Raw genomic sequence first — 15,784 nt, 5'->3', positions numbered from 1 at the left:
ATATGGGGCATGCTGAGATGCACTCTCAGATATACTCTTACCCAGGACATGCACTTCTGTACCTGAGATACACACTCCTAAAGACATACTTGGGCAAACAACACTCCACACTTGAGTGTTGAGTCACACTTGAACACACCTATGGGACATATCCACATGCTCCACACAGCCCTGTGGGACACATTTTGATGCAGAACACGTCCTTCCCTTAGGGCCAGCCAGCTGTCACTTTCTTCTAAGTGGGCATGACAGGGTACTGGTCCCAGCTGGTGGGCCTCCATAAGTTTGCTCTGGCTCTCCTTTGACCTTGAAATTAGACTTGAGAGGGCAGTAAGCTCAGTAATAAAATGGATGTTCAAGATGGCATGTTTTGTAGCAGTCTCGTAAGGTAAACAGGGTTCAGAGCAGAGCCCTCAGATGTGAATTAATAGGCAGATGCAGAAGAATGGAAAACGCAAATTGGGACCGATCAATGCAGAAAGCTTGAGCCTACTCCTTCATCCCCCAGTTCACTTACAAACCATTGTGGAGTGATATAGTTATGAAGCAATGTCCCAGAAGGCCTAAAGTCACTGAATATTAAAGTTCATCTTTCTTGGGAATGAAATAACAACCTGGACTAGAGTAAATATATCTAAATTGTGGTTGTTAGCATGTGAGCGAAAGTGGTAGGATGCATAAGCAGGAGATGCCTTTGGGCAGTGGCCCACCCTCTCCTGGGTTAGTGGTGGCCTGAGACCAGCCACATCCTTAATGACCACAACCTAGCCCCTAGGCACAGCATCTTGGGCCATCTGGCCCCACTAATGAAGACCTGCTATTTTTAGAGTTCCTCAAGCTGGAAACCAGGTCATGGTGTCCTGGGGAAGCCTTTGTGGTCCTTGGTACCAAAGGCTGAAGCTGGAAAGACAGGGCCCTAGATTGGGTCTTAGGGAAGGGTGGGAAGCACGGAGACAGGTAGCTGGGGAATACCAGGCTTGCCTGGGAGCAGCATCCTCAGAGCCTCAGTTGGGTTACTATTAACTATAACAGCCTCATGCCCATTTCTCAGCTTTGGCTTTGAGGTCAAGAAACATGAGTTTCAGTTGCTGCTCTGCCTCTTACAGTGTGTCTCAGTCACGTTCCCCTCTGCTGTCTGAGTCTTACTTGTTTTATTTATAAAACATCCAGTATTGCCCTTAGATGATGGAAAGGCTCAGCTAGGCTAAGAGTTGAGAAGATGTTTTGAAGATACACTTTTCTCCATGCATAAAGCTGCATCATCATTGTCCCTAAACTGGATTCAATTACTGCCAACAGTTGGACCTGACTCCTATTGGAGTAGCTGTAGACAGAAAAGGCCACAAAAAGGAGCCAAGAGAAGACACCTTCATGGAGTCAGGCTGGTTAAAGCTATGCTGAGATTACCCCCACCTATACAGATGATTTTCAATGCCAGGTCAGTCATTCTGGGAAAAAAAAAACAGATTTGCAACATTTAGGTGGTCATGTAGCTTTGGTTCCTTAGGAATCTCTTAGGTAATGAGAAAAGGGGAGGCATCAGGAGCAGGGATTTCTTCCTAAATTAGGAAGCAAGGCCAGGTCACCTGTACCTGCCACCTTCCAGAGGAGGCAGCCTAGAGTGCCAGCTCTGGCTCTAAAGAATACTCTTTGTAAGTGTTTGTGCTCATGGCCATTTTATCTGGTTTACTGAGAGGGAGAAGGTCAGGCACTATGTAGTTCAAGTTTCCCCTTGTGCGGATATTGTGGGCAAAGTTCTCCTGACCCTCAGTTTTCTGGTCTGTGGAATGGGCTTAACTGTAGTCTCTCATAGGAGTTTTAAGCGCAAGACTTCATTGTGACATAGGATGTGAAAAGTGTCTTGTAAAATGTTGAACTTGTATTCCTGCTCTTTGGATTGTTAAGATTTCATCCAGGTTGTAATTACACATAGTTTGGAGGTAATTGAGAAACTTCACTTTATTTCTCTACCCCTTCCCCATACTGTTCTTTTAAGCCATTATTATATCAATTTTACAAATGGGAATACTGAGGCTCAGAGAAAGGAGAAACAAGTCTGAGGTGACAGGATTAGGCAGTGGTGGATTCAGTACTAGAAGCCATGCCTTCAGATTCCCAACCCAGTGTACTCTGGCCCTGGGCTGCCACCAATGAATTCCAGTGCTAAAGGAAGCTGCCAGAGGCTACTTAAGTAAATATATATAAAAACTTAGATTTTTCTCTGACAAGCAGCTCTCTGGGGCTCAGCTTTACCCAGCACTTTCCCTGCTTGCCCAAGAGAGACACACTGATTTACCTTTCATCCCTCCCACAGCAGCTCATGTCCCACTGTCTCCTGCATGTTGGAAGCAGTGAAGAATTGTAGATGTTAGGCTGTTGTGAGGAGCAATCCTTCTGCCGGTTTAAGCCACTTCAAGACAATAAGAGGATTCTTGGAGGCACTTAATCCACCTTGGTCACCCCCACCTCCTCACAGTTTTTTTGAGTACCTCTGACCTGCCTAAGGGGTCGGCTGAAAGGGATCTAAGGAAATATATTTGAGGGCCTTGATCTCTGGAGGATTGTGCTAACAGTTGAGGGATAAGATTATGGAAATAATCCAAGAACCAAAACTGGGAGTGTCTCTGGAGACCATTTGGGCTGAATTTCACCTGGCCTCAATGGGGACATTAAAACCCATCTGGGCTTGCTTTTTCTCCCTTAGTGTGATTTTCCTTTGTATGCCACAGATTCTTGTGTTCAGTCAGATTTCCTGGAGTCTTTCTAGCTTGCTTGTTTTTGCTATTCTGAGCCTAGATGGAGGAATCTGATGAGCTCAGGCCTTGAGGGGTAGGCATCGGAGGAAAAGGCCTTTTGTGTCTCTGTCTTCATTTGTATTGCTGCTGATGCATTATTTTCCTATCTTTCACTGACCAGCTGTGGGAGCCTAATCCAATCTGTACAAATCTTCACTTTTGCTGCTCAAACCTCCAAAATGACTACAGTAGTCATTTTGAGGGATGTCTTCTGTGGGATTGGATAAGCAGTGGGGCGGGGAAGTGGGGTGGGGGGAATGCAGTGCTTCAGGAAAAACAGGGAGAGGAACTACTTTTCTTCAAATTTGAGAGCCCAGAAGTGAATGGAAAAGATTAGCTGGCGCAGCCCTGCCAAGAAGTAGCCATGCAGTTTCCTAATCTCTTTTGACCATAGATATCTCATTTTTAAATTTTTATTTTTGGATAGGAAATATATTCACATGGTTCAAAATTCGAAAGGTCCAAGAGAGTGCACAGTGGAAAGTCTCTCTCCCACCCCCTGCCCTCTGCAGAGGCCACCAATGAGTCCTTCCAGAAAAATGTTATGTGGATGTATAAACAAATATGAATATATTCCTCTTTCTCTTTTTTATGGTAATATACAACACATATTGTTCTGTACCTTGCTATGCCTTGGAGATTCTTTGATACTTCATTGAATTTCACCTTTTGGGGATGTGAAGATGTGCCGTGGAAAATAGAGGTTAAGAGCACTGATTCTAGAATGAAACTGTCTAGGTTCAGGTTTGGATTCTGGCTCCATGAACTTCAATAGTTACTTCATTATTTTTCTGAACTTTGGTTTCCTTATCTTAAAGTAGGGATCAAACAAGTTATTATGTGTAAAAACTTAGATTTGTCTCTGACATATAGTAAGCATTCAATAAATGTTAGCCATTTTTTTTTATTAGGAAAAAAACCTCACTGGACCATGCACAGTAGACCTAGGTTTTCTCCTGGCCTCTGTGCTCCTGGGATAGCTGGGTAACTTCCTTTTTTCAGGAATTAGTTTCCTTACCTTTAAAATGGAACAACTCATCCCCACTCTGCTTATCCCCAGGATTTCTGGCAGGATCTACTGAGCTCATGAATATGAAGCCAACTTAGCAATTGTGATGTTCTGAACAGATGGAAGAAGTGCTACTTAATATTTTCATAGACACTTTGGGTGGCTTGAACCCAGTGGTCTGAATGGGTGGAAGAGGCAGTGTTTTTCCTTCTGCCAGTGGAACCCAAAAGCCATCCCTGTACTGGAGTTGTATTTTGAGTGGGGGATAGCCCATGGCAAAAATTTGAAATACTCAGGTTTTGTCTTCTGACCATTTTTATTCCACCCCATCCCTCTCCTGATGTCCTTGTTTCATTTTTTTTTTGGGGGGGCTACCCTACCCCTGTCAAAACCTGTTTTTAGAAGCAAAGCAGCAGCATATATCAAAGATGAACTCAACTTTCCATTTGAAATAATTTAATACAACTGGCTCGGAGAGGAGCTGAATCTGCCCAAGTTCATATAGCAAGTCCAGAATCAAGCTACACCTGGAGCTCATTCTTCCCATCCCAGTTTTTATTACTGACATTTGCATTTTAGTGTGAATTTGAATTTGAGATTCCTTAGCAAAAAACATCTGGTGGTGAGGGAGATTCTGGAAGTATCTTTACTTATCCTTCATACTAAAGTGTTCTTATATTTTAATCTTCAGGGTCAGACCTGTTTGGGACCCTAAGCAGGGAGGGAAAGGCAGGTTCTGGTTGTAGTATTGAAGGGATGATATCTATAGAGCAGTGGGAGAGAAAAGCACCAGAAAATGTTGAAAGCAGTAACCTCCAAAGTGAGGGAGAAAATATTAGTTCTTTATATATTAAATTGTTAATCTCATTGTTATTTAATTTCTATTTTGTGGAGTTTTTTTTTAATAAAACACATACTGCATTAGTATTTAAATATTGGAATAGGTGTTTCTTGTTTTTTTTAAAAAATAAATTTTATTGTGTATATTTGAGGTTTACAACATGATGTTGTAATATAGATAGATAGTAAAATGGTTACTATAGTGAAGCATATCTGTCATTTCACATAATTACTTTTTTGTGACAAGAATAGCTAAATGTTTGTATTTTTGTTTTTAACATTAGAGGTACATGATCCAAAAACTATTGGCTACCATTCTTCTAAGACTATAGGCTTGGTTTCTAATCTTGGCAGCTCTGCTGCTAACTAACTTGATGCCTTAGGAAACTTTTCTCATTGGAGCCTCATTTTTCTTACCTGTAAGAAAGGGAGGACTGAACTAGGTGTGCTAACTAGTTACTTGGAAATCTCCAATCCTGACCAACTCTGAATATAAGAATCCACTGCCTTTGAAGGGGCTCTTGAGCTGAGACAGTTAAAAGGAGTTCAAGCCCTGACATCTTACTAGATGCTTTGTCCCTCTATCAGCTGCCTTGGTTTCCTTCCCTTCTCTACCCCCACCACTTTCACCTAACCCAGACTGGCAGATGCTTCCTTACATAAGTTTAGCAAACCTACTTGACATTGTTTTGTTACAAGCACAACCACTTTTCCTGTAGACACAGACCTGGTGCCATCCCTCCTGAGCTTTGAGGGTATGTATGATTTTGCTTCTATTTTGTCCTCTCTGGCAGCCTAGGTTTAGTCATTGTATCCCTCTGGCTAAGTCTTTGGTTACAATGTCTGAGGGGAAGCCAGCTCAGCCAGTTTGAGTCCCTTGGGGCCTGACCCAATGGCTGCTGACTGAATCCCTCTGCCACTTCCTCATCCAGGACTGGGCTAGACTTTTTTAGGAGAACATACTCCATTCCTGAGCATAAAAGGCTTCTGATATGGACTAGAGGCATTGCTAGGTGCCTTGGCCTTGGCTGGATGTCTTTTCTCTCACAGTGAACCAATAGGCAGAGGGAAATCATTGCACCACTGGAAACTATCTCCCACTTTTTGATGGGCTGTTTAAATGTAGATGTGGTCTCTGGGCTGTAAAAGCTCCCTAGGAGATACTTACATTCTCTTTGGAAACATGCCAAGGTCTAGAGGTTTTGCAAGCCTATTTCCTTGCTGGGCATGCTCAGCAGACTTGAAGGTGGTTTCAGTTAATTGAAATGTATTTATTTTTCCTGTTTCATCTCTAGATATAGGAGCAGGTCACAGTTCTCCTAACTAAATGTTGTTCCTGTTCTTGCCACTGTAAACCAGATGGCTACATTTAATGACGTTAGGACCATTAGTTCCAACCTATCTCCTCTCCTGCTCCTCCCCCTACCTTCCGCTCTCCTTTCTCTACAAGACTTTAACACGACATCTGACAAATGGATAAAAAATGATGTTCCCTTTTTCTCTCTGCGTTGCCCACCCACCCTCTGCCTGTGGTGTTGAGTATAGAACCATGCATGTGGGAGGCATGGAGGACAGATTCTTCATGTAGTTCTAGCCCCCTCCTCCTACCTTCTGGAAACAAAGGAAGCCCACCCCTCCCCAGAAAACTCCAAGGCCTGGCTTCAAGTCATAGTCCAGGAAAAGTTAAAGCTCCCAGGACTGGTCCTAAGGGGACTACATGAAGAAATTGAGGAACCCAGATGCAGACTCTAAGATGAGTTTAGGTTGCTTAAGGGATTTGTGGCTCTTAGAGCATCCCTGCATATTCCCTAGGCTTGTCCTGGTCAGCTCCCATATCTCAGGGTAGTAAGGCAACAAAAGATTCCAGTGGGTAGCTGGAGCTCAGCATTCACACCAAGTCCAACAAGACGAGCATGACTCCCAAGGCAGGAACATTTTGGGTATATGACCCAAGCTGGCTCAACAGATGGGTGAAGGTCAGGGTAACCTCAAGCTTGAGATGGCATGTTCTGACTCAGGAACTCTTGGAGAGGGCATTGCTAAGTCCATTATTATTATTTTTACTAACCATTTGTCTCTTAGAATATTGGAGGTTGCCTTGGGGAGATTTAATACAGCTCTAGGAAATTGCTTCCAGATTATAGCACAGAGAGATGCTGCTAGGACTTTCTATTAGAACTAGTGGTAGCTTCAGTGCCTGAAGGTTTGGACAGGAATGAGGGTGGAACAGAGCAGAAGCATATAGTCTCTCAAGGCAGGCTGGGAGAAATCCTCTCGGACAGGCCACCATAATTCCTCAGACTTTCTGGAATCTGACACAAGAAGGATAAGCCTAGAGTTGGAGTTCCAGAGATTCTGGTTTCTTCTGAGTGGCGCAGTGCAGTAAGGGGAAATTCCTGTAATATAAACTCTCTGGTCCCAGAAAGATTAAGACAGTTGGTTTCCATGTGGCATGTGATTCAGAATCACCCTGGTTGTTTGTTATTAATAAAAATATTAGGGTGGTTCTGAGCAGGGGTCTGTGAACCTCACATTAAGAAACAGTGGCATAATGCATCAGAAGTGCTTGAGTCAGGCCAAAATATCCCAGAATAACTTGACAATTACTCCTGTTTCCAAGACATTTTGGAGATACAAGCTAATGTTTATCAGATTGGCAGCTGTTGTAGTATAGAACCTTCTCTAGCCAACATCATCTAGGTTGGTCATTTAGAAACATGTCTTTCTCTGATCTGTGCAATCCTTGGCCCATTTGGCTGCATTTTCTTTAAAGGGGATCATTCTCTCAACAAGACCAAGTTCTTAACATTGTGAACTTTGAGGCAGCAGCTGGGTCTCACTTCAGAAATTCCTAAGCCCATTTGGTTGAGCTACTGTCTTGGGTTTCTTACCATCTATTGCTAAGGTCCAGAAAAGCAAGCAACAACCCTTCTCTCATCTGTTGGGTCACCACTAGAGCAGAGATCACCTTTTAACTTCCTTTGCAAGAAGTGCAGGAAGAAGCTGTTCTTTGTTATTAGCCTCAATGAGAAAATATTCCAGATGGCATCATGCTCTAAGGGGCTTCTCTGGGTTTCCCAAGCTAAAATGTCCTAAAAGGTCCTGGAAAGTGTGAATTGGCTTATGACCACTGTTCATATTGAACTCTAGATCAGGTGGTCTGTCTTGCTCAAGGCTGACCCCTATATAGGCTTACCTTTTGTGTCTGCCAGGTGTGGCTGAACAGTAGATCTTTCATTTTATTAAAGTGAAAACTGTATGGTATAATGGGATATTGAAGGAAGCTGATATGTGATGACTCACAAATCACACACCCAAATTAGGAAAAAGATGATTTTGTGTCATGAAAAAATATATTTACATACTTCCATTCAGCACATTTAGAGTCATTATCACTTGAGTGCATTAATTATTCTGCCAAGAAATGAAATTATTTACTTATGGGCAATAGCAACAACCACATTGAAACTGGAAACAAGTGCGAAATGTTAAAACCTGAGGAAAAGAAAAGGCAACTCTTGGGATGTTTTTGATATTCATGGTGGGAATTCTCTTACCTAGCATCTATCTCTGTTTCTTTCCCTGGTGATCATTGGGCACCTGTACAGATGTTTAGCAAAAACTGGCCTTCCATAGAAGCCACCTGGCAATAAATCCTGGCAACAATGGACTGGCATATAGGGCAGCTGGGTACATATTATGTAAACAATTTCCTTGGCCCCATAGATTGTTCTGCCACCTGACAGAGAGGCTTACTCTATTGCTGTGTTCTGCCTCAGAGTTTGCTTGCTTTTAGAACTCAAGTCAGAACTTTAGATGGAGTATACAAATTGTTCATTATGGATTAAGCTTATGTTTTAGACCTATCATTTAGAAGTGTACACTCTGGTTATTTGAAGAATAATACTCTAGTCAACAACTTGAATAACTCTTCCAAATTTTCATTTTCTCCTTATCCTAGGTAGATAAGGTTACTGAAAGAGGCAGAGAGAGAGAGGATACAGCCTGGAGTCATCAGAGAAGGGATTAAGGAGTAGGTTGGCCACAATCATACAGCTAGGAAGAAGCAGCCCGGCTCCAGTGTCGCTACGTGTAACCATTGGCTAAGGATATGGCCAAATCAGAGGCACAGAAGTAGGATTGATCATTATTTTGTTGGAGGCAGTAGCAGGCCATCCAGTGAAATGTTGAGCAGGCAGTAAGAAATGTGGGACTGGAGGTGAGTGACAGCTGATGTCATGAGAAGGATGCAAGAGACTTGTTCTGGCAAGAGTGATAGAAAACCCCTGCCTCGTTAGAGGCAAAGGTTGGATCCAGAGATGAGGCTAGATTAAGGAGAGCTTTGAGAGAGTGGGGAGTTACTGAAGCTTCTTGAGCTTGAGGAGTGATACTAGCAAAAATGCTTTAAGATTTGCATCATTAAGGCATAGCTTGAGGAAGGGACAGACCTCTAGGGGCCAAGGAAGCCGGTTAGAAGAAAGAAATAGCAAGCCCAGAAGATTTTCCTTAAATGGGAAAAATTGAGAAGGAGGGAGAATGGGGGAATATGATGAATTTTGCATTTTATTGGAGGTGGTAGCAGACTATCCAGTGAAATGTGGAGCAGGCAGTAGGAAATGTAGGACTGGAGGTGAGTGAGAACTGATGTCATGAGAAGGATGATTTATCTGAAGAACTAAGTGGAGAGAACAGAAAGCAAAGGTCCCTATTGACTTTTGAATGCGGCAGTCAAGGGTTTAAGTGGGAAGCCCATTTCTCAATTTTCCCAGATAGTCTGACTGTTGCCGGCAATGCTTGAGTGAGTTATCTTCAGGGAAAAAAAAAAATCTCTTTTTTTTTTTTTTTTTTTTTTTTTGAGCAGAAAGCGGTAAAAGCATCCTGTCAAGCACAAAGAAGGGTGAGGAGAAATACGCTGCAATAATGAAATCTCTGTCCTTTGCAGAGTAATTGTTAGCCTCAGTAGAATACCAGAGCTGGAAGGGACTTGAGAGATCATCTATATGGTTCCAGTCTGTCACTTGACATGTAAAAAAACTGAGACAGGCTGGGTATGGTGGCTCACACCTATAATCCCAGCACTTTGGGAGGCCAAGGCAGGTGGATCACCTGAGGTCAGGAGTTCGAGACTAGCCTGGCCAACATGGTGAAACCCTGTCTCTATGAAAAATACAAAACATTAGCCAGGTGTGGTGGCAGGTGCCTGTAATCCCAGCTGCTCTGGAGGCTGAGGCAGGAGAATCGCTTGAACCCAGGAGGTGGAGGTTGCAGTGAGCCAAGATTGCACCACTGCACTCCAGCCTGGGCAACAGAGCAAGACTCTGTCTAAAAAAAAAAAAAATGCTGAGACAGAGAAAGGGACCTGTCTAAGATCATTTGGTGAGTTACTGGCAGATTTTCTTCCTATAGCCAATCTGAGTCTTTGCTGTATACTGTGGTACCTCGTAGCTATTGTTGGGGCAGCCTGGTTCACACCTTTCCAAAAATAGGGAGGATGGTTATCCTTCAACACTTTGGGCAAGATAGCCAGAGTGTTTACAAGGCTGTATTAAAAGGAGATCTAGCTTTTTCAGGAGAGGGCATAAAATCTCAGCTTGTTTTAGATACGCTTAAGGGACCAAGGGAAAATAATTTGCTCTTGTCCAAGTTTAGCTGTTAAGGAGAAGGGGGCCTTCTGGGAGGATATGGGCAGACACCAAACTGAGAAAACCTCATAGGCAAACCCCCATCATGTCCCTACTTTTCCTCCTATGAAGCTTCTTGGAAGGCAGGTCCAGCTCATCTACCTTCATGGCAATTGGCATACTTGCTTTCCATACAACATGTGAAGTTCACATTTTTTAACCCATTCTCCCTTCTGCTTCTTATTATTAAAACACTAATATTTCTGACAGCCACCAAAACTAATTAAATATCTATTTTGGGAGTGGTGCTGTTGAGTTAGAGGGGAATAACAAGAAGTTGTAGGTAAGTGACTGGGTGACAGCCATAATCCCAAGTTTTTTCCTGTGTTAACACAGCCTGACTTTGGGCATGCTCCTTACATGACCCCAAATACTCTTTTTCAGACATTTACCAACCACTGAGGAAGGCTTTGGAGATAGGCAGGCAGTGCTGGAGGCAGGGAGCACAACATTTGGTGTGGCATGGGGAAATCTGTGAAGAATGAGGCATCAGAAGAGGCAAGGGTAGGGCCTACACTAGGAAAGTCCATTAGGGCAGTGGTTCTCCAGTTGTGATTTCCCAGACCAGCAACATCAGTATCACCTGGGGATCTGTTTGAAATGCAGGTTCTCAAGCTGCACTTCAGACCTACCTAATCAATTCTCAAGACCTATGCGGCCCAACAACCTGTGTTTTAACAAGCCCTCTGAGGAATTGACCTTTAGGTCATTCACAGGGTGAGTTGGTCCCCGTCCCTGCCATTTGACAGGTACCTTGGGGGACTGGCAAATAGCAAAGCTGTAGAGTAAGGCCAGCTGGAGATTCAAATCTGTTCCACCATCTACTAACTGGGTAACCGTGGACTACTTGATTTATATCACAAGTTATCTTCAGTAAAAATGGAGATGTTAATGCTTACGTTGGAGAATTATAGAGGTTGAAATCACAAAAGAAAGCCCTTTATCCAGTTTCCAGCATATGTTTTCTTCAAGGGTAAGCTTCTCTTGCTTCCTCCTTCCCTTTCTAACTCTTTTACTTTCCTTCTGTCTTTTCCATTTCTTCTTTTGTTCCCACTGAAAGGGTCCACTGGCCACCCCAAGCTCACTGCAAACACACATGCCTTTTTTGGTCACAGAGACCTGCCTTAGATCTCAGATTCCCAGTTCTTCCAGAGTATAGCAATCATATTTCTAGGTTAAAAATCAAGGCACATGACAGCTGATAACAGATGTATCTACTGTGGGGAGCAATTAGATAGAATATTTGATATTAGGATTGTCTTCAGAAATCTGGATACAAAGAAATAATACCCTATTCCGTCTTTAAGCATAATGCAGGACTCTTAACCCTCCCCATCCTCTTATTCATGTCCAAAAGTTTCGTTGATGTGGGAGTGGGAAACACTATGTGTCCCCCTCACTTGTAAGATTGAGCAAGAGCCACCCTATATTTAGTGCTTCCTCTGAAATGTCCTGGGGATTGGGAATTATTGTGTTAGAAGCCACAGTACCGCTGTCCTAAGGCTCAGAGCTCTTTGAGTACCTTTCTAGAATGATGCTGCTCCATCTTCTGGCTTTATGATAGGCTTGCAAGATGAAGGATGGTAACAGTTGGATTTTGGCAGGGAGAGGAATATAAACCAGTTTGGGAATAGAGAATATAATCCCTGCTATCGCTACTCCCAAATGGCCTTTTCTTGGTTTTCTTTTTAGAGCTCTGTACCATTTGATAATGTTGATGAGCTGTTGCTGCTTGAAACTCTTGTCTTGGAGTTTGAGAGATCATACTCCTTTGTATCCTAATGATGTGCTAACAGCTTCATTTAGTTTTGTTTGTGTAGCTCTTTTTCTGTTCCTTACCTCACATTCCATCTTTAAACATAAATCTTGATTTCCCAAGGCTTCTGGACTTCTTAGCACATTTTTCCAGGGCAAACTCTGATTTTCACAATTTCTTCTGGGCCATTGATTCCCAAACCTGTATATATACCCTAATTGCTCTTGAGCTTCCCACCCACCTGGGTGTCCTGCTGGCCCCCCATATTTAATACTTTAAAGAGAAAATTTGTCATCTCTTCTCCTGCAAAGCCAAGCCAAGCCAATATTTCCTTCTAATTTACCCTATGCTTTAGTTGACGTTTGCACCCAAAAATCAACTTTGACCTTTTTCTTTTCCTCAAACTAGATTCAATGTCCTCCAAACATGACTTCACTTACCTTTTTAGCCATCACTCCCTCCACTCCCGTTTCCCAACCCTACTCTCTCCAAACTCCACTACTTGTTGACCATCACATTTCCTAGTCTTCATCTCTGAGACTTTGCTTAATCTCATTTCTCTGCCTCAAATGCCCCTCCCTTTCCTTCTCTATTTGGCACCATCCTACCCATTCTTTAAGGGCTATCTTCATTGCCACACAAAACCTTTCTAGAGCCCAATACCCATGTATAATCAACCTCCTTTCTCTGAAGTCTCGTGCTAGGCCAGCACATGCCAGGCACTGTATATCCACCCTCTCAGTTCACCCTCTCTATAACCCTGCCTGTGAGGCAAACATCATTACCCCCATTTTGCAGATGAAAAAACTGAGACCCAAGGTTGTATAATTAGAAACTCTTGTCTTTGGCTTTTGTGAAATTGTACTCTTAGATGTCGTAATTACATACTGATAATTACATTTAAGTTTTTCTCTCTGACTCCCCTTCTATTCCTCACCTCCTGTTGTCATTGCTACTTTCTAAAGTAGTAAAGCCCAGAATTGAAGGTAGGTTTGCCTGCCCATAAAACCACCTTTGCATCCTGCTGGAAAGCATTGTTGGTACCTGGAAACCCTTTGTTCTTCAGGTAAGGACTGCAACTGAGTCATAGCGAGCAGATCCCCACACACAGTAGGAGCCCAGTGAATGAATGTTGGATGGAAGATGGATGAGCAGAGCAAAGTGCATTTAAAAAAAAAAAATTGTAGCAAGTTAAAAGTTAATTCTGTACACAAATGGAAGATTTGGAACCAATTTCCTGGTTAAGTTTAGTTTACATTTTAAAAACAACTCAGAAGATGAGGGGGGAACATCCCCTTGCTCCTGCTTGTGTTTGTGAGGAGAGAACACAGAAGCCCCACACAGCTATTAACCCCTTCTGGATTAGCATTCCTCTCACCTCCATGCATATACCTGTCAGCTCTCAGTTCAGTGTTTTATAGCCTACAAAGCAGATGGTAGAGTAGAATTATCCCCATTTTATATGTGAAGAAACTGGGACCCAGAGGTAGAATAGTTTGTAAGTTAAGAGCAGAGTCTCTAGAGCCAGACTGTGCCTGTATTGGAATAATGGCTTCAATAGTTATTGGCTGTGTGAACTGCAAATTATTTAACTTCTTTGAGCTTCAGCTACCTCATCTGTAAGATATGAATAGTAATAGTTTTTCCTTACAGGGCTTCTGTGAGGCTTAAATGAATTAATGTCTATAACATGTTTAGAATGGTGCCTGACATATAGTAAACGCTCCATATTAGCTAACATCATCATAATTATCATTACACCTTTAGTAGTATAACAAGGTCTTAAAATCAGATTATTTTTTCTACCTGTCTTCCCTCTCTGTGGTGTTATGTTAGAAAAAACCCTGGTCCAGGAGGCTGACCATTTGATGACTGTACTTTTGTTAAACCTCATCGATAAAATGAGGGCATGAAGGTGATGATCTTTAAAATTCTGTCCAATTCTGACAGTCATTGATTCTAAGTAGGCCCTGACAACAGGCTTGCAAGTTGGTTAGTTGTTTTTGTGACCACTAGGTCCTAGATTGGCTTTGTCCAGGGTATAGCTGAGCCTTGTGACCTGAGGGCCCAGGTATATCAACTGGACTAAATGGGGGACAAAAGTCAGCTATCTGCTTCTGGGAAAAGTCAAGCATGGAGTTCCTAAAAAGAAGACTGCAAAGTAAAAAATATATCAGCCAGATCTGGGCCTGGGGGACCTCCAAGAGCACCACAGATAGTGTCCTGAGCAGAAGGTTGGTAATTGATGCTGAGATACTCTTTGACCCTTGATAAAAAGCTATGAATATAGCTTTAAACTACAGGTCTTAGTGGTGTTCTGGATTGGGGCTGTATGTGCTTACTGAGTTCTAACAATGCCCACTTGGGACCCATCTTTTCCAGGAGAGGGGAGACTTCTCTATAAAAATTTACTTTAGTAGGCCAGTGACCAGCTTTTCTTTTTCTTCACTGAAGCCAAAACAAGGAGAAATTGACTTTTAGTACAATTGGAAGAAAGCAAGTTCAACATAAAAATGAATGTCCTCAGCCTCATGGGCACCTATGATTAAAGGTGGCTGTGTAAATCTCCTGTAGGGTTCTTTAAGAAGAGGAGCCAACTGGCTTATGATATCATAGATGGAGTTCAGTGTAGGTAATGAATAGACATTGGTAGTACAGTTTGATAATTATAGGAAGACACAAAGTTAGAAGACCCAGCTTCATAATGTGTTACTTGTCTTGTTGGCTGAAGGACCAGGTCACATTTCTGAGCCTCAGTTTCCTCATATTTAGAATATAGGTAAATGGCCAGGTGCAGTTGCTCACACCTGTAATCCTAGCACTTTGGGAGGCTGAGGTCGGCAGATCACTTGAGGTCAGGAGTTTGAGACCAGCCTGGCCAACATGGAGAAACCCCCATCTCTACTAAAAATACAAAAATTAGCTGGGCATGGTGGCGTGTGCCTGTAGTCCCAGCTATTTGGGAGGCTGAGACACCGGAATCACTTGAACCCAGGAGGTGGAGGTTGCAGTGAGTCAAGATTACGCCACTGCACTCCAACCTGGGTAACAGAGTGAGATTCCATCTCAAAAAATTAAAATGAATGAATGAATGAAGGAATGGTAATAGTGAGGCCCAGTTTATTCCGTAAGGATCAAGTGATGGAGTATATATGAAAACACTTTGCAAAACGTAAAGCATGAGGTATTTGAAAGGTGGTGTTGTGAAAGGTCCTGCTGGAAATTCATTTTTTATCTATCCTGAAGAGCTCTCCCTATGCCTTACCTTCTATGGAAGGCACAAAGACGAATTCTGAGCCATGACAGATGCATCAGGCAGGACCTGAACAAAACATGTTAACTTAAGTCAAAGATCAGCGTGTGAGTATGTGTGTGCGTGTTCATATATATGTGTTCATATTTGTTGGGCATTTATTTTGAGAACCTAGGGTTATTCTGTGGCTAGCGTGTTGGAGGGCAGATATATGAGAGAGGATATATATTCCATAGACTATTTCGATTGTCTTTAAGTTGTTTTAGTTTTGGTCTTATGGAGCCATTATTGCCTTGAGCAAAGTAGGCTGATGGAAAAGCTGACTTCTAGAGGACTTGTTCAGAAATTCAGTGCTGGGGAGAGAGTGCTTGAGTCTCTTTGCCTGATAGGCCATGTGTTCTCTATTCTGGAATGTGTTACCTCAAATGCTGAGAAGACTGATGGCCCATA

At 42.6% G+C, this 15,784-nt stretch overlaps 1 protein-coding gene across 14 annotated transcripts in view; it reads left to right on the top strand.

Annotated features, from left to right (window-relative positions):
- Positions 1 to 15,784, top strand: part of ARHGEF9 (Cdc42 guanine nucleotide exchange factor 9) — a 156,008-nt gene that overhangs the window by 46,453 nt on the left and 93,771 nt on the right. Inside the window, exon 1 of one of the 14 annotated variants that reach the window (XM_009199282.4) lies at positions 14,098 to 14,315. The exons of the other annotated variants lie outside the window; for them this stretch is intronic. The gene's annotated coding sequence lies outside the window, so the exon portion shown is untranslated. Of the gene's footprint in view, positions 1 to 14,097; positions 14,316 to 15,784 lie in introns of those variants that run through there. 14 annotated transcript variants of the gene reach the window in all.

Source organism: Papio anubis, chromosome X (genome assembly GCF_008728515.1).
Source record: "Papio anubis isolate 15944 chromosome X, Panubis1.0, whole genome shotgun sequence".
Classification (NCBI taxonomy): Eukaryota; Metazoa; Chordata; class Mammalia; order Primates; family Cercopithecidae; genus Papio; species Papio anubis.
Note: the sequence above shows the minus strand (reverse complement) of the source record. Positions and strands in the feature narration are given on the sequence as shown.